Source organism: Lepidochelys kempii, chromosome 10, assembly GCF_965140265.1.
Source record: "Lepidochelys kempii isolate rLepKem1 chromosome 10, rLepKem1.hap2, whole genome shotgun sequence".
NCBI lineage: Eukaryota > Metazoa > Chordata > Testudines > Cheloniidae > Lepidochelys > Lepidochelys kempii.
In genome coordinates this window covers 73377790-73397868 of record NC_133265.1, presented here as the reverse complement: position 1 = coordinate 73397868, position 20079 = coordinate 73377790, and positions in this window count along the sequence as shown.

Below are 20079 nucleotides of genomic sequence, written 5' to 3'. Positions count from 1 at the left end.
CTTCCTTTCTTTCTCCTTTTGGCCTGGGATATGGCTGCCTGCAGCTCTTTTTGCTGGTTGCCTAGCAGGGCTAATATTCATGGCAGTCTATGGTAACACCATGGATGCTTCTTGGAAGCTGCGTGCTATTTCCCACCCAGCTGTCTTTTATTTTGGTGAAGGCTAGCATAGCAAGACAATAATGCTTTATTTCAGTTGCACTTGTCTTCAGCTAATCTAGTGCCAGCCACGATGCCATGTTACTCCGAGTCCCAAATGAATCTAGCTGTACCTGGAGTAATTCAGAACAAACTAAGAGGGTTAATTCAGTTAATCTTTCCATTCTGCTGGACTGAAGAGTTATTTCACAAAATATGCATGTATAGGCCATGCCGTTCTGTGTAAGCACCCTGTCACAGGCAGTCACAGATGAAACAATTTGCAATGCATCATCTCCACCGAAATGCACTGACTCCAGCCAGGGGCTAATTTGGAAACCTTAACAATATACAGCACTTACAGCTCAAGACGTATCTTGTGGAATAAGCCTCTTAGAAGGCAGCATGATCCAGTAGATAAGGCTGCTTGACTAGGACTTAGACCAGCGCTTCTCAAGCTATCTGATGCGGCAATTTTTTTCCCCAGTGTGCATGCAGACTGGCAGCCGATGACTCGTGGACCAGCACCGGTCCGCGAACCACCACTTTGAATAGCACTGACTTAAACGAGACCTAAATTCTAGTCTTGATTCTACTGCTGGATATCCTAGGGCAAGTCTTTGCAGCTCAGTTCCCCATCTGTGAAATAGAAATAATGATATTTACTCACTTTGTCAAACTATTTGAGATCTGCAGTGAGAACTAGGAATTATTATGGCCTCTCTATTCATTTGATACGACTAATTTTAGTGCTTGTAGATGTGAGGGGATGATGAGGGTACTAAATAGAAACAGGGAAAATGCTTTGTGAGCTTCCCCCACTACACACAAGCACAGCCAATGCACATGACCTCAGATAAGCCTCCCACTCGGAAATCTCTTCTGAGCAGAAAACACCAAATGTTCCCAAATGCATGATGCACAGAGCCAAAAGTTCAGTACAGATTAGGTCAGGCCCATCTAACTCATTTTATGCGTTCCCTTTCTTTACCAGAATTTGATCTCAGATTCCCAGAGGCAAAAGAATAGAACATTTCCTTACTGGTGCAATCTATCCATCTCAGACAAGGATTTTTTAACTACTGAGGGACATGCGCACTTCACCTCAGTGGTGCTTCCAAATTGGTTTGACACTCTTCCCCATTGTAATACCAATGGATAATGAATAGCTCAGTCCTGCAAAGCACTAACCAAGATTCAACACGGTGCCCAGCTTCTTAAAGATGTTTTTCACTCACAAGGGCACCAGTCCTACTTCCAGTGAAGTGAACGCAAGTGGGAGGCACATCAGCAGGCAATATGAGCCCAGTTAATCCCATGTGCATCATTTACAGCCTCCAATGAGCCATTGTAAAAATGCACTTTGATTTCAAAAAGCAACTGGGATTGGAACGTGTGTAAACGTCAAAAGAGAAGCCTTGACAAGGTACCCTGAAGTATTTTAAAATAGCCATGATCTATTCATTAGAAATGTATTATATGATTATCAAATTTCTGGAGCAGTAGAAAGATGGGAAGATCTTACAATCTATGATCGAAAGCCTGCAGTCAAATGTTTGCAGACAGGCCCTTGAATGTACACAGTGTTTCACTGAAGTCAACCGATCTGCATACAAAAAGGCCCACCCGAAGGACTAAGGCTGTACAAAACTGCCCTGAAAGCCTAAGACTAAGTTGTTGACTGTGAATAATTTTTTCCCCACTTATCTCCTCCACCTTTCTAAAATATTATGGTGAAGACGGCGCACCCTATGGACAGACCCATGGCTCAGCATTTTCTTATCTCTGTCATGCTAAAATGGGCCCGTTTGGGAGCTAAAGTGGTGTCTCAGCCCTAGCTGCTGTTCTGCACGCCATTTCACATCAACATGACGTTTCGGGGGCTGGAAATGGACAAAAATATACGCCATCTGAAAAGCTCTCAAACGTTTGCAAAATGGCTATCTTGTCAGCTGCTTGGGAAAACTGGGATCTAGAGCAAAGGGGAGAGGAAAGGCCTTGAACAAAAACCCTAGCAGTGACAAAACTCTTAGGCCTTCTTTGGTACCACAGAGGAAGCTTCAAACACACACCGCTTTTCTCTCCTATTTTCATCTTTTCTTACTTAAAAGAAAAGAAATCTACCCTGGGAAAAAAAATCTCTTTCTGTGTAAGCTGGTGCTGGAGCCTGAGAGAGTGACCAAGCATTTCTGTGCCAGCCCCATTCACACAGCCAGGTGAAAAGAAGCTCATTCCTTTACAGCCTGAGCTACCCCACACAACATCTGCTGAGAAAGCAGGATGGGAAACACCAAAGAGGGAGAAGAGAACAGCCGGGGCCTTCAGGTTAGAAGGGCATTCTGTTCCCACCGGGGAGCCTCTCTTTCAGTTGCAGACAACTGTGGCATTTGACATTTCAATGGGAACTGAGGCAGAGAGTGAGAGGGGAGAGAGATGTGCGGGGGGAGGAAGGCAGCATAAAGGGATCTGAGTGAGAAAAGAAAGCGACAAAAATTCTGCCTCTCTTTAGTTCTTCTAGACGTTCTTTCACATTTTCCTCGTAATATGACAATCAGGAGAACAAGGGGAGTTTCATTTAAGATCAGAGAGACTGGCCGAAGGTTGTCATTGTTAGAACGTTCATTAGGATGGATCGATTTTATGGGACTTACAGAGCAGAACTCTTGTTTTTCATGCAGTTTATGGTTGTTTTGGAGAAAAAAAGAGGGGGAAAGGATTTACTTAAAAGAAACAAAAGAGGAATGAACAGCAGCGAAGTGGACCGTAGATAAGATTCAGGAGAGAGCCAGTGCATCCTTTAACAAGAAATCTACTGGCACTTTGGCTGGATTTTCAGAAGTGCTCAACACACAGTTCACCACAGGAGCTGCTGGGTGCAGGGCACTTTTGAAAATAGGGTTGATTCAAAATCGGAGCTGAACTCTTTTGGAAATCTGGCCCATAGCACTTTTCTTCAATTCACTTTACAAACATGAATTAATAAAGCTTCAAAGCACCCTTTTGTAGTAAATGTTATCCCCATTTCACAGATGGGAAAACTGAGGCCCTGAGAGTTGAAGGGACTCACTCTCAGTCATATAATGAAGCTGTGGTGGAGTCTGGAATAGAACTCTCATCTCCTGAATACAGATCCTGGGCTTTAATCAATGATCCCATGCCTACAGTATATTTCTTCAGGGCCAGATCCAAATGGGAATTGTTCCATTGACTACTATGGGCTTTGGATCAGGCCCATAAGAGCAATCAAAAATAATGCCCTCTGCAGAGGAAATCAGTACTCTATATAAAAGATGTGTTTTATTTATCTGTAACTTATAGACCAAAATGCAAATTAACTAGAGCTCAGGTCTCTTGAAGGGAAAACTTACTTGCATTGGGTAGAGGAATAAGAGAAGCCAGAGTTTGGGTTAATGGAGGGGCTTCCCTAGGAGAGAAATAGAAATCCTAGGAGTCTGTTTGGGATGGGAAAGTCTGGTACAGAGGGAGATTGGGTTCAATGTCTAATCCACGAGTGGGACAAAACTGGGAAAGGGGACACAAGTAAATCACCAGTCATTTTAGCGTTGCTTCTTCTTTCTGCTGAGTGCCCTTCATGGTCCACAAAGGAGGCAAACAAATGAAATGCTGAATTTGGTAATCCACTCTCTCTCTTTGCTTGGGACCTTAAAGCTTCTGGTTCAATAGTCAACATGCACTCTGCAAAAGTCAGAAGTGTCACGCTATTTGCCTGGCGCTGGGGTCACATGCAGGAGGTCTGAGGGACTCTCCGAAAGACCACAGCTCCCTGAATGTTCCATATGGGATTAAGTGGGGATTAAGATGAGTGCAGAGGACCTCAAATATTTGCATTGTTAGAATTAGCAATGCTATTTGCAATACCAGACAGCAGCTGCAGAAATATGGGTTGTTGGGGGAAGGGGTGTAGCCCAGGGACCCCATTGGGGCTCAACCATTAGGCTAGATATGGAGAGAGCTCAACATCTCTCAATCTTTCATTTGGGGAATAGACATGTCCCTTGATACCTTCTGACCAGTGTGACTGACTATTCCTCCCTCTCCATCCTGCAGTACCCCCCTCACACCTAGAACTAATGGATCTCTGGCTAACAAACTTCTATCAGAGGCATTTTCATTCTTTTTCACTCCACATTCACCTAGAAATGATTAGCCCTCCTTCCGCAGCCCAGAATTTGCAGGAGTCTCCAGAGGGCTGGACAGGAAACATCAAGGAATTGGCTAAGTGGCTTATGGGGCTTTCCTAGAACCTGGGGAAGTCCATCTGCAAATGGCCAACCAAATTCCCACTGCTGGTAAAAAGGCAGCCTTGGAGACAAATCACATCTTCCTGGGAATGAGAAAAAGTGACCTGTCCATCTTGCCTCAACTTTTCCATGAAAATTAAAGGCAGCTGCTTCCACTTGCAGGGAGCTCATTCTGTTCTTTGATGAGATCAGCACTTTTTTGCAAACATACAGCGAATTCTCATCTGGAGCAAACTCATGAAAACTCCCAGTTTGACCCTAGAAGGAAGGGAAAGGGCAATATTTGGTTGTTGCCAAACAAAGCCACGTGGGCTGATGAGGAGGGTAGAATTGCCATTGGTCACACTCACAAGTAGAGAAGTGTCTAGTATGTGAACAAATGAGTGAAAATGTGATGGTTTCTGTGTGGGTCCTACCCTGGACTGTGGCACAGACTTGTTGTGTAACCTGGCATTAGTGAGGCCTGATTTTCAGAAGTGATGAGCCTCTAGAATTGCCACTAAAGTCAATGGAAGCTGCAGGTGGCCAGCACCTCTGACAATCAGACCTCTTTCTGACTCAGTTTCCCCCTCTGTAAAATGGGGATAAAAACGATTCACAGAGGGGCTTGTGTTTTTAAAGCATGTTGATCTCCTGAATGAGAGATTAAGCTTAAGTGAAAATTATTATTAATGGGATAAACCCTTTCTAGTGCCTCCCAACCAGCCATCAGGGAGACAACAGCAATAGAAAGGGTGGGATTTTTTTTTCTTTTTTCAACCCCTCTTTATTATTTCAGCATTAGCACCAATCTTGTATACTGGAGAACTTGTCTTCCAGAGGATTTTTTTTTCTTCCTCTCTTTAGTCCTCCAGCTAAGCGACTAATTCAGTGTCAATGAAGCAGAACAGCTGACCCTCCCCCAAGCCTCAGTTATAACAGAGAGATGATTTGCAAGTTGAAAGAAAAGGAGTACTTGTGGCACCTTAGAGACTAACCAATTTATTTGAGCATAAGCTTTCGTGAGCCACAGCTCACTTCTCACGAAAGCTTATGCTCAAATAAATTGGTTAGTCTCTAAGGTGCCACAAGTACTCCTTTTCTTTTTGCAAATACAGACTAACACGGCTGTTACTCTGAAACCTGTCAGATTTGCAAGTTGACACCTCACACCTTTAAGGCACATTGAAAAATTCCACCCTCCGCCTCCCCTTCATGGAAAGTTTGTGTCGACTGGAACAAACTCCACATTAGGGCCAGAGTGGTCATGACCTCCCCCAAACAGGGACACTTCCATGAACTGAACAAGCTTCTTCCAAGCCGAGAAATCCCACAGGACTGTGGATAGAACAAAGAGCTTTTAATTAGTACTGCCCAAGAAGCAACTAGAACCACTGTGGACAAGTCGAACAACCTCTTTCACTACAGAGGTATATCCTTAACCCACCTGTGTTTACTCATTGCTGATAGGTTTGATTGTCTCCTCTGCCACATTTCATCACATGTATTTGGTAACCGGATGCCTTTGGTGTGACTATGAGTAATGCTTTGGCTGTTAGCTGTCTGCGTATTGCCCTACCGTGAAAGGATGAAAGGGCTGAGTCAAAGATCTCTTTGCTTCCCATTTGAATTAGGCTGGTAAATAACTAGGCCTCTAGAAAATAATACCAGAAAAGGGTCTTCCCACCACCTTTCCCAATCACAGAACTACCAAGCATCTGCCTATCACTAGCGCTGTATTGCCAATCCCGAGCACTTGAAAACCATGAGTCGGGACCAAAAAAAAGGGTTGGGTTTTTTTTAATCAACTTGGGTTTTTTTCTAATTTGCCTTCTGGTTTTTGAGCCAGTAGGGTGCACTTCACATTTTTCAGGCTTTTCCCTACACTCATGAGGGCTAGAAACTTACTTTTGTTTTAATGAAAGCTGTGGTTCTTACCTAATCACATACCTCTCCATAGTCTGGAACATCAAATAGAGTGAGAATAGTGATAAAACCAGGAGAGTTAGCAACAATGGCTCTCTACTGACAGGATTGCTAATCCCAGATTACACCTCTGTTTTAAGTCCCATCTACACAGAGGCTCAAATCGAGTTTAGGAATTGTTCTCATGCACTGCCTCAAAACATTTTTTTTCACCATGGTAGATGGGATGTGAAAGGAAGCAAAGTGGTCAGAAAATGGAGTGGCGGGAGACTTGGCATGAAATTTTGACTTTTCAGTAAAAATAAACAAAAAACAACAAAAAAAAAGCCACCTTAATATTTTGGCTAAAAACTGAAATGTTTAGATTCAAAAATGCCAACCTGGTGCCTCATGGAAACTGTGGTTTGAGTGTCTCATGCTCCCTTTCTTCTCTATAGGCCAGGCTCCCCAGTCAGACGACATCTCCCAGGATGCACCATGGTCTCCCTCTTGGTGAGGAGAAGCAGTGCACCATGGGAGTCCCATGGCCATACTACAGAAGAAAGCACTGAGATGCTTGTGCGAGATGGGCTAGAGGTACAAAATTACAGATGTGGATCCAGATTCCCCCAAAATTCAGGGGTGGTTAGAGGAAGAAGTATGCTTTCCCCATTATTAGACAGATTTGAATTTGTATCCAAACTTCTCCAATGGTCTGAGATGCTGAGATAAAGAAATTTTGGTTCAGCTCAGGGTAAACATCCAGACTAGCCACAAAGTTCAGGTCCAGACCAGGATCAAAATTGTGTGAAAATGCAGGAGAGTCTGCCACATCAGAATTTTAATGATTTGGACTCACTTTCAATTGTAAGTTCTTTGGAGCAGGGACGGTATTTTTGTTCGGTGTTTGTACAGCTCCTAGCACAATGAGGTCCTGGAACATGTTACTAGGTGCTATGATAATACAAATAACCATTACAGCCATTTTTAAAGCCCCATTTCACTCATTAGCAGTGGAAAAAACTATGCTGTTGTTTCTGCCAACATTTTAATACTAAACTAGTTTATTTTGAAGCCATTTGAAGTGCAAGTTTCAAAAATGGAGTGTCTTTCTTCTACTGCTCACCTATAAACCACTGAAAATCAGAAAAAGACCAGGGCAACTGCAATTTTAGACAAAAATACAATTAATTTGCCCCTAAGGCACACAGTGGGTAATTTGTCTTCTCAGCAATCAGCAAGTTTTTTTAAAAGCTAATTTAGTGCTGCTGACAGCCCTGAAGACTGAAATCTGCAAACTTCACCCCTCCTCACAGTTCAGCAAATAAATCTTGTGGGTTTGGAAATGGATACTTCTCTACGTCCTGCCATCAGGCTCAATGGTCCCCACCCAGCCTCACCTATCCACTAGTTTTAGGATCATACACATACAATCAATGACCACCCACTAAACTCTACAGATGAAATTATTCCTTTCTTCTGCACTCCTTCTAATTGCCTGTCCATGGGTGCTTGCAAAGCAATATCGCCGGATGAGCATTCGGTACTGCAGTGTCACTGTTATGCCTTTCACTGTAACTATTCTGTGTCCTATCACAACAAGCAGTACGCAATCCACCAGTTTATCTTGCTACATCAATTTCTGCCAATTACTGAAAGCCATTTCCTTCTGGGTGACAGCAAACAAATACCCTTATGTTTTACATTGTCCTGCAGGCATCCTGAAACTTGTATCTGTTCTTGACTATCGTTTTTCAACAATGTATTGCTTTTTCAAAGTAACAGCCGTGCTAGTCTGTATTCGCAAAAAGAAAAGGAGTACTTGTGGCACCTTAGAGACTAACCAATTTATTTGAGCATGAGCTTTCGTGGCTGTAGCTTACGAAAGCTCATGCTCAAATAAATTGGTTAGTCTCTAAGGTGCCACAAGTACTCCTTTTCTTTTTCAAAGTGCAACCACTACTACATTTCCTTTTGGTCAATCGCTACAGAAACTGTAAGTACTGCAGTAGTGTTGCCAACTCTTGCCACTTTATTGTGAGCCTCATGAGACGCGGTGTGTTTCTTGGAGACCCAGCTCCTGGAGTCCTGTGATTACGTGAGACTCTCAGCTTTTAAAAAAAAAAAAGGAAATTTCTGGCCCCACAATTATAGAGAAAAGCTTGAAATCATGAATCCTAAAGGCTCTGAAAAACTAGAAGGAGCAAACATTCCCCACACATTTATATTTTTAAGTCAATCTCATGATTTTGGGGCCACACATGATTTTTGAACTCTTTGGGGGTCAGTAATATTTCCTTTATTTATATTTACCTTAACCCAATAAGAAACATTGGAGTCCATCGTGTTCTCTCCTACCTACTGTTCTGAGCAGACACATTTTGTGCACTGGGCTCCTCCACAGTGGCCATATACTGGATGGTGCACCTTACTCCATGTGTATTGCCACTGAAACTAGGGAGCAAGGTCCTACCCAACGTGAGGAAGGCTATCACAGCTGGTGCATGGCTCCATGCGCTTAAGGAAAAAATTACTTCCTGCCCTTAGATTCCATTCTCTATTGTGGTACATGAGAAACAGGAGCGGCATGCCCCTCCCACTACCCCTGTAAGCCATGGCTGCTAAGTCCAGGAGGATGTGGAGGCTTTCTTGAAGGACTCTTCCTCCTGGGAAATCCCATGGAAGGTTCCAGCCCACATGGTGTCACTAGGTGATGTAGAGCTGTTCAGGCAATGTGCTGCAAAGTCCAGGCTTGACTGGTCCCCTCCTACAGGTGTTACTACTGAGTCCTCTCTCTCTCTCTCTCTCTCTTTCTCTCAACTAGGAAGTTTGTTTGGGGACAAGGCACTCAGATGTCAGAATAACGGGTGGGTGATAAGAACCTAAATAGACTAGAATATTTTTAAGCACTTCAATTACATCCTCCTAGTCCATTTCACCAGGACCTTGATGGAACAAGAGTCTTGCAGGGCAGCATGTGTTCATATCCAATCACACTGATCTTTCCTTGAGGCTCTCTTCAATGTCATTCAGAATAAAATCCTGCTGCAGCCTTTGTACAGAAACTTCAAAACCCTCCCCTTTTCCATCAAAGTGTGAGCTCTCTGCTTTTCCATCTACAGCTATTTATAAACTTTCTTTTTACTTTCTTTTTTCTTCTTCTTTTTAAAGAGTCCTCTGCCTTCCCTGCTGCTACACTGATCATTTTGCTCTTTCAAAGGGCTCCCCGTCCGAAGGCCTCCTTCAAAGCAATCCCATCAAACAGGAACCGGACTTCTCACCAGTGACTTTCTTGTTCTGCCTCCTGACATACAGTCAGGGAAACATGCCTTATAAATTAACTACAGTTATTTTAATTGGACCAGAATACCCTCTTGAGAGATATATAAGCAACAAAAATGAACTGCATCAATGGGTCCTCAATTGCAAATTATATCCAATGCCACTTAATTCCGAGGTTCAGGCTGTAACCCAGCTCCAGCTAAGACTTTTGAACTCTATACCCAGATGATCCCAGATGTTGCAGGGTAGGTAGCCACACAAACTCACCATACTTCACAAAGCTCCACACCTCACAAATTTTTTTTTTCCACAGGTGGGGTTGGTGATAGATAAGGTCTTACTTAAACATTTTCATTAATGGTCTGAGAGGAGTAAACCATATATTTATGAAATTCACAGACAATGCTTAAGTGGGAGAGGTTGCAAACAATCAAGGAGGACAGAGAAATAATCCAAAAGGGACTTGCGGAGAGAGAAACCTGCACAAAATGGATATTTGATCAGGGAAATTGCAAGCCAATACCGACGGCTGGGAAACCAATTTGAAAGGCAGATACCCACATCGGAACGCAGCGGGTAAGGAGGTACTTGGAAAGGCCTCAGTGTGTTAACAGACAGAAAATTGGGTATGAACTAGCAACACGTTGTGGAATACAAACAAACAAAAATAAGCCAATGCAGTTTTGGGTTGCCTTAACATACAAGCCAGGTATCATAGAAATGTTGGGCTGGAAGAGACTTCAAGAGGTCACCTAGTCCATTCCTCCGATACTGAGTCAGGACCAGGTATAACCAGAGGTGTTGCTCTCTCTCTCTCTGTTAATTTATAGCAAGACTGTGAAAGACACTGCATTCATATCTGGGGATCTTGACAACACAAAGCTGCAGACAAATTGGATAAGAACAGCCGCAAAAATTAAGGAGTTGAACTGGAAGAGGGGGGGATTGGAAGAACTGACTTTGACTAGTTTAGATTACTGATGATTAGTCAGCAATTATATCTGCCTACAAGGTGGATAGATCAAGGATGGAGGGACAAAATATTTAAACCTGGATACCCCAAATGAGGCTCTTGAATCCATATGGAGGCGCCTAAAAGTCTGATTTTTCCAAGTCAGTACATTTGAAGATGTCCTTCATTTCAGTGGGAGCTGTGTTGCTCAGAAGCTCTGCAGAGCAGGCCAGAATTCCTAAATATGGCTTTAGAAGCATAATGTTAAGCATTCGGGTCTGAAAATTTTGGCAGAAAGCATTTATTTAGGGTGGTTTTGGGGGGTGGAACTGGAAATAATGGAATGAAAAGAAGCAAAATTTGGGCTGAGTATCAGGAAATAATGATGGAATGTGTTAAACTGTGGAAGTCTCCCAAGGGAAGTTCTATTGAGACATTTAAAACTAGAATGAACAGAGCACTAGCAAATATATTCCAAGGAACAACCCTTCATTAGTAAAATCCCAGAAGTGAATGCTGTCTGCATTCTTATTCAGTGCTCCATGTGCACTCTCTGAATGGAAAATAATGGAATCTCGTGGGTAAAGGATTGGAGTGGGAGATGGAAGTTCTGACTTCTATTCCCTGCTCTGCCATGCTGGGGATTCAGGAGCACAAATCCCATTTAGGGCTCTGTGCCTCAGTTTCCCCATATGTAAACTGGGGATAATACTTCCCTACTTCACAGGGATGTCCTAAGGCTCAGTTCATTAATGTTTGTATAAGACATTGAGCTCTTTCAGTGAAGGATATTGAGGCAGCAGCCTCCAATGGTTAGAGCAGAGGACTGGGTATGGGAAGATCTGGGTTCTATGCCCAGCTGCCACTGACGTTACTGTCTGACCATGGGCACCCCATTTAACCACTCTGTGCCTCAGTTTCCTTGGGCCAGATTGTGATTCCCTTCTTCAGATTGTGCAGTACCTTATTCCACTGACTGCAGTGAGACTACTCAGGTGTAGGATACTAGCCAGTGTAAGGCTATTGTGATCTGTAATAGGGAGACACAAATTAATTCACCATTCTTTGCACGTATATAGATCCCCTGCTCCAATAATTTAACTTCCCTACTTTAACAAAGTATAGAAGAGGGCCTTCTGTGGCACCTAAAGCAGTGTTTACTAAGTAATTAAATTCACAAAGACATATAGTTGGTTCCAGCTGCTAGGCCATGACCATATACAGACCCAGAGAGTTTGTATTGTGACATAAGAGTGCAGTATTGGAAGGGGCACCCAAGCAGGGAAGAGGTAGTATATGGCCAGCAGCTAAGAGCTAATCCCCACTGCAATGGATATCCCCCTTTCCTTTAGGAGTTCAACTTTAGATCCTTTTATTTCCCCTCCCAAAGTACAGTCAAAATGGCAGCACAAAGTGTTAATAAACTGACAGGAGAAAGTAACGCTCCCCCTCCTGCCTCCTGTCTGCCTGTTAACAGAGGCAGGCCAGCTGTGGTAGACAGGGTGCTTTAGCATGGGCTGGCAAGGGCCTTGGAATGAGCTGGCAGCAACCAAGGGAAAGGAGCGCACAAAGCCAGTATAATTCAGTGCACCTGATGCCTTTCAAAGGGAGAGGCATGCATGGAAAGGCTGACTGGGAAAGAAAAGCCTCAGACCCACATGCAAGGCAGTGCAAAGTGACCACGGAACAGTGATTGAAGGGACACACTCATTATAAAATCCAGGAGCCTGTCTCATGTCAAATAGCACCTTCCTCCTGCTGAAGGCAATAGAGGAAGGATCTTTTTATCATTATCATTGTTTATTATCTGTTAACATGCCAACAGCCTGCTCAGTGCTTCACAAAGCCAAATATGGACCAGGCCCTGCCCAGTTTACAATCTGAGGACCAGATCTTGCAGTGTTCTCTGAGCAGGCAAACCCCCTGAATCTGCATCGACCTCACTGCAGGATTGGAATGTAAGGGGTGACTCACATGCATAAGGTGTCTGCAAGTCAGGCCTTAGCATGTACAGTGCAAAGTCAATGGGAGGAACTCCCAGTAGCAGTGGCGCTGGGACCCTTTTAATAGCGGGGGTGCTGAAAGCCAGACCCCTTACCCCTGTCTGCACTGCCCTCTCCCGCTCCCAGCTGGGGCTGGGAGCAGTACCGTGTCTCCAGGAGACGGGGACCCGGACAGAGGTAAGGGAACAAAGGCTGGGGGTGGGCATGGGGCCAGGAGCAGAGCCCTGGGCATGGGGCCCGCAGCTGGGACCCCATGTGTGGGACCAGTAGCAGAGCTGGGGTCGGGACCCCGGGAGCAGAGCCCTAGGCGCGGGACCTAGAGTGGGGCCCTGGCTGCAGGGTCCCGGCCCAGAGCCAGTGGCCAGGAAGCAGGGCAAGCAGCCAAGCCCTGTGCATGGGGTCGGGGAGCGGAGCTTCTGGCGCAGGGTCAGCAGCCAGGGAGCGGGGCCAGGAGCGGGGCCCCAGCGCAGAGCCCCAGGCACAGGGCCAGCAGATGGGCAGCAGGGCTGGCAACTGGGACCCAAGCCCCGGGCTGGGGAGAGAGCAAAACCTGGGGGTGCTGCAGCACCCCCCTGCACCCTAGTTTCCACATAGTACTTGGCCCTAACAGCTTGATGGAGATAGGTGCCTAGGTGCTATTGAAAATCCTACCATAGGTGTCTGGAGAAGATGGGATTTGCTGTAAAGACCAGGGGAAGGGCTGGCTTTGAACATCTCCATTTTTAACAAAGCATCTGTTTTAGGGTCATTTCTTGTGAGCATCATGAAGAAGTGAACCTTGTGCAGGTTTACGCTTCACTACTAGTGCTGTTGATTTTTAGTTTTTGCTTTTCACTCTGTTAGCACAATCCAAGCACTGTCCTATCTGACATTGAATCAGAGAGAGCATGACTCGACTACCTGCAATTACTCTTTGCTCTTTAAACGGCTTCCTAGTGTACCCGCAACGTAAAGTCCTCCCTTTAAAAGATACTTAGATCCACAAGCCAATTTAGAAATGGAGAGGCCCTCAGGAATAAAATAAACCCATCAGTTAGAAACACAGACGGGTGGTAAAATCAGCAACCTGGCCAGCTCCTGCAGGTGCTGTTTCGGATACATCCTATTCAGGCCTCCCAAACAGGAGTGGACTCTTTCCTGAAGATACATTTGTACACACACAATATAGTACACACCTGGGCCCTCATCTTACAAGTAGATCCTGACAGGGGGACCCTTGAGTCCCAGGGAAACCTCAATGAAGTTATCATGTGCGATGTCTTTCATTATTATTAATTATTATTGTTATTTATAACACCAAGTTTGGCGCCCCCTTGTGCTAGGTTCTGTACAACCACATAGCAAGACACAGTCTCTGTTCCAAAGAGTTTACAATCTATATTGGCAAGACAAAATGCAGGAAGGGAAAGAGACGTCCCCAACAGTCACACAACAGGACCCGAACCCAGATCTGGGCCTCAACCCCATGCCTGAACCACTGGACCACACTGCCTTAGATCATAACAGTTTGACTTGCCTGCATGTGCTAAGCTATTTGTGTCATCTATGCCCCTAAGCCTGCTCATGCCCAATGTCATGTTCTGAAACTGCATCTCATTCTTTATAAGTACAGTAATAGCCATCCTGCCTGCTGTTTGTGCTATCTACCTGCAAGGAACTTATCTATATGAATTAAAAAATGCTGCTAAGGGCTAGAAAGGGAGGGGGAAAGAGACCAGAGTTTACATCCATCAAGTAGGTCAGCTAAATGCATTACGCTTTCCAAGAGCTGTCAGTGCTCCAATTGCAAATCTTTCAGAGTTTGTGGTGATACATTTTCCCTGATACTATTAATAAAATATAATAGCAATTCTGAGAATAATGGCCTATTATCTAAAGTCCTAGAATGACAGAGCAATCAAAAGGAGGGTGAATTATGGTGTTGTGGGGAGCAGTGATGGAGAGTTTGTGGATCTTTCCTCCATGGCACATTTCAAGCAGAGAAGGGCAGGTCGTGAAGATTTAGTTATTCATCAGAAAGAAACCACCACAAACAAGAGCAGCTTGTTTTTAAAGTCCTTTAAATAATAATAAAAAGCCAGTCACTGCACATATGCCAGTTGTTTGCCGAAGATCAAAATAACACTGCAAACTGGCGACTGCCCCGACAAAACGGATAGCTTGCAACAGTGAACCTATCAGCTTCCTTCCGATCCCTGCTCTGCCATGGTGCCTACAAATGCTGTCATATGACAATGGCTAGGCAGCTGATTAGCTGCTATTCTGCACATTGTGTACATTTTAATGTTGCTTGAGCTGGTTGAAATTTTCCTAGTTTTGATATTTTTTTCAGCAAAACTTTTCAGTCAGAAATTTGAATTCAATCCAAAACCTTTTTTTAAAACCTCTGAAAGATGTTGGTAAAAATCAACACTGATATTCTTTCATTTTTTTCAACCACCTTAGAACCCTTTTACATTTATCGACATTTTTGTAGAAATGCTGAAAGTAAAAATAAAATAAAATAAAGTGTCAAGATTTTTTTTTAAACTGGTTTTACAACCAGCCCTATCTGTGACCTCATCCTTCCATCTACACCTTTTCCCCTTTCAGCCATGTCTCCTGTTGCATCTTGTCATTATTAGAGCTGGTTGGGAATTTTTCAACTAAACATTCTTTCATCAGAAAATGCTCTTTTGTCAAAACAACCTTTCTGTGGAAATGTACTACAGTTTCAACTAAACTTCCATTGGGATAGCTTTTCGTTTTCTTTCCACATCAGAGCAAAAGTAAATTTCAAAACCTCAACATTTTTTCACAACATGGCATTCTTGTTTTCTAGCCAGCCCTTGTCATTATACTAGACGGTGAGCTTTCTGGGGCATTGTGGGTCTTATTTTTGTATGTATACAGCACCCAGCACAATGACACCCATCAAGAAACAGGGTGGGTTCACCTGGCTGTCTCTTCCTCATAAGCACACCTCATCCACTAGAGTTTGTCCCCACATCTTGTCACAGGCTTCTGTGCCTTCAACAACTCCAGTGACCAGGGGCTAGCACACTCCTCCCGTCACTCCAGCAGGCTACAGTTCCTCAGGGTCCCTGTCTCCACTCAGGCTTCCAACCAGTGGTTCTCAACCTATTTACCATTGTGGGCCACATATACTGCCTGTATGGCCCTGAGGATGTCACATGAGCCGCAGCTGTGTGCTGATTGGGCCACAAGTGGCCCACGGGCCGCAGGTTGAGAACCACTGCAGCTCACCCCTGGAGTAGTGGCTCTACTCTGTTCTGCTCCCTCCCTTTCAGCCTTCTTTCAGGCTTGCTTCCCGGAGACCAGACCGCACCACCTCTGGATCTGTCTCCCCACTCCAAATAGGCTCAGCCTTATCTTTATGGAAAACACCCATCTCCCCCCGGCTGGGCTTTATCTGTAATTAGGCCTGGCCCACCCTCCAGGTGCAAGCAGGCAAGTTAATTGGCATCTCACTTTTTCACAGAGTGTGGGGGCGTAAAGCAGCCCCATCACACCATCTCTAACACAAATGCCTCTTGTTGCTTAGCATCATGTCTCCTGTCCAACAGCGGTTCATTCTGGTTCACGTTTCCTTTCAGCTCACCCTCAGCTTTGTTTTAAAATAAACAAAAAATGTGAACCAGTCAAAATCAGTTTCAGGTCAAACCCAACCAAGTTACCATTGGGCTCCAAGCTGAAACAATAAACTGACCCAGGTTCACTTGCAAATTAGTCCAGGTTTGTCAAAATGATTCTGATCCTTGGCAAACCACAGCTGAGGTCTGGGTTCTTAATGAACCGCCAAATCAGATAAGATGGTGTTCACAGCTCTCTACCCCAGCCATAAGGAACGATTCCCTTACTGGTCAAAACTCTTTAGGATTCGAAGCCAGGAAATCTGATCTCTATTCTGAGTTCTTCTGCAGATCTTGAGCAAGTCAGTTGGGGCGGGTCCAGTCCTGCAAGCCTTCCAAACATAAAAGAGCTCCCATTGACTTCAGTGTTCAGAGGGTTTGAGAATCAAGCCCTGAAACTTTCTTTGTGTTATCCCAGTCTGTGCAATGGGGGTCTTAATATTTCCCTACCTCAATCAGGCTTATGGTTGTAAAAGACTTTGAGATCCTCAGGTGGAAGCCAATAAAGTACAAAGTTATTATTAGTAACTGTTGCTGCTTTTCTTGAGCCAAGAAAAATTAATACAATAATGAATCTTCCTACCTCTTTCTGCCCATGTTCCCCATAATTTGTTCCACACTCGGGTGCAAATTTATTTAATCAAGAAATATCGTACCTACCTTTTCAGCTGACAGTAATTTTCGGGGGAGGAGAAGTTGTAATGAGTTGACTATAGGCCAATACATGACCAGGTTGGAGATTTTCTGTATTTCTGCTGGTCCCTTAAGCCAAAAGAGGACAAAATTGTCACTTCTTTGGGTGTTTGTGGGTGGACTCTAAAAATGTGGCATTCTCCGAAACACTGGTGGGAAGCTATTTGGAGCAGGGACCGTGTTAGTATTTTGTGAGTGTGCAGTAGAGCTGGTTGCAGATTTTTAATTTTAAAAAGGCTTTTTGTCAAAATGGAAATTTACACACACACACACACACACACACCCCACCCTCCAAAAAATCCATTTTCCTCAAAAACTATTGGGTTTTCATTTAAAAAAATGAAAATGACCATACTGGGTCTGACCAGCAGTCCAGCTGGAACAGTAGCCTGTCTCTGGCAGTGATTAGTACACCACCTGCTTCAGAGGAAGGTGCAAGAAACTCCTTGGTAAATAGTAGGCAGTTATGGAATAACCTGCCCACAGGGAAGTTTCTCCCCTACCCGTCTCTTGGAAGGTGACTTAGGCTCTGAAGCAGGAGGGTTTATATCCATTCCACACTTTTGAGAGAGAACGTGCAGTTTTCTAAATTTCTTTTTCACCAATACTGTGCATGCTGTTTTCAAAAAAGCTGTGGGATTCATTAGGGGCTAGTCAGATTTTCTGGGCGTAGTGCTGATTCCCATCCACAAAACCATGCAGCTGAGGGTTGTAAATATTTTAAAGGGGGAATGAGGTTTCACACTATCTAGGCTATCAAAGAGGTTGAGAGCCAAGATTTCACAAGATGGAGGAGCTCAATCACCAGCTTTGTTTTTAATGTATAAAGATTTCCACTGTATTGGCCTTGTCCATCTGAGTGATCAGCCAGTAGAATGTGTGTTAATTTCTGGTTTCAAACGGAGGGAAGAGCTGGACATAAGAAAGTGTGGTCCATCATACTCTCAGCTTTCTCTCCTCCACCTAAATAAATGCACGGCTGCAAAATTTGAGACAGGCAAAACCTTTTTTTTTTTTAGAAGCATGAATATTCCTGACAAGCAACTGCCACTTGACACACTCACTTCAAACCTGTTGGTAGCACAAGCTTTGCGAGGAAACGGATTGGCAGGGCTGGGCTCACTGGACTCAGAAAGCTGACTTCAGTTCTGATTTACATGTCATCCTTTTATACTAGGGATTTATAAATATGCCAATAACTGCACACTTCATTTGCATTTCAAAGGCTAGTCATTGTCTGTGCACGTAAGTATGAATCAAGATCCTCAAGGAGACACTCCATGTACGTGCAAAGTATTATTTGAAATAATAACCTTTCGCTCAGCTGGAGCAGAGGGTATGCTTGGAGGCAATAGAAACTGGATGGAAGCAGGAATATTTTGATGATAATACACTCAGGATTTGCTAACACAGGAATGAATTTATGACCTATATTGGAGTCAGTTTGGGCATTTTTAGCAACAAAATGCAACTTATAGATTTGCCTGTTCTCCTTCTCCCCCCCCCCCCCCGCCCCCCAGCAGTGGGAGTTTTCTCTAGCTTGGTTTCAGCTGTAAGATAGCATTGGTGAGGAAAACACAGGTCACAGTGGTCAGTGCCATCCCTGGGACTGACCAGTTGCAGCAATTGCCCGTAATTCAATAAAGCTTTAAATCAAGTTAACATCCACTAGCCCTGTGATGATTTGCACAATTATTCCCACCATGCATTCGGGGTGTTTTTTGTGCCTCCCAAGGGATACCATCAGTGTTAAGTCACGTAAGCAAATTGGTTGTATAATTATGCATATTTGTGGGATGAAGTCAGTAGCAGCTGATGTGATCTACTGATTATCTCTTCCTTACTTGTTTTATGGCCTATGAGGTTATCTCCTTTCAGCTGTGACTCACTCAGGAGGACTTATTATATTCTGTGCAATGCCAGATCTGCTTTTAACACTTAAATTATTGCTTTCGACTTGTTCTCCTGACAGGATGGGGGGAGGGCATCTTGCTGGGCTCTTTCTCCCTGCCCCAGGAAAAGTAACTAATTGTAATTTATTTCATACTCATGATATGATCTGATTATTTATAAATCATTCATGTAGTAGAGTAGGAAAGGAAATTAATTTCTTATAATGTCTCAGTATCTGATATTTTCTTTATGTTTCTCCATACTCAGCAACAAGCAGCTTTCATTCAGGATGCCCTTTATTTTAAATCAGGGATTTGGCATGCAGCCCATTAGGGTAAGCCCCCTGGCGGGCCATGCTCGTTTGTTTACCTGCGGCTTCCACAGGTTTGGCTGATCATGGATCCCACTAGCCACGGTTCGCCATTCCAGGCCAGTGGGGGCTGCGGGAAGGGAGGCTATCACATCCCTCGGCCCGCGCCGCTTCCCACAGCCCCCATTGGCCTGGAGCAGCGAACCACGGCCAGTGGGAGCTGCGACTGATCAAACATGCGGACATGGCAGGTAACCAAATTGGCCCGGCCCGCCAGGGGGCTTACCCCTGGCGGGCCACATGCCAAAGATTGCCGATCCCTGGGTTACATTGTTAAATACATCATGGCATTCTGCTACATGGACGGCATATAATACAAATCAGACCTCAACATACAGTAAATTTTTGGACATGTCACCTCCAGCATCATTTTGTAGTACATTCGAGGTCATATAGCAAGATACTATATGGAATTAAGTGATATGGGGAGAAATGCGCTGGGGGGACCATGGTTTGGGATTAGCAACAGCAAATCCCAAACTGGGGCTTGAGGGGGATCAGCTGGTCAGATCTGTGTTTCATCCAACCCATGAAAATTTGAACCTAGGTTAATGCCCTACCTACAGGACCATTTCCCTCTCTCCCCCTCACCCCGCCCCACCCCGCTCCAGCCTGAATCAGTGTGTGAGGAAGAGAAGGAGAAGTTTAAGGAAGAAAATCAAGGAAGAAGGCGGATTTGGGAGGTTGGGGTCCTCGGCCTATTTGCAAGTGCCCCATGACTAGATGACCTCCTGAGGTCTTTTCCAACCCGGATATTCTATGATGCTATGATTCGATGAAGGAGGGATGGGGTGGATTTTTCTCCCCCTCAAGAGAAGCATGAGCCCTGTCACCACAGTGCTGCTCCAAACTACCCCCTGCTGGTAGAAAAGAGAGCCTCTTGGCCTAGCATTGTTCAAGAAACAGAAGGAAAGAAAAAATATTACCGTGAAAGAAACTAAAAAAGGAATGAATAAGGTAGTAACACAAAG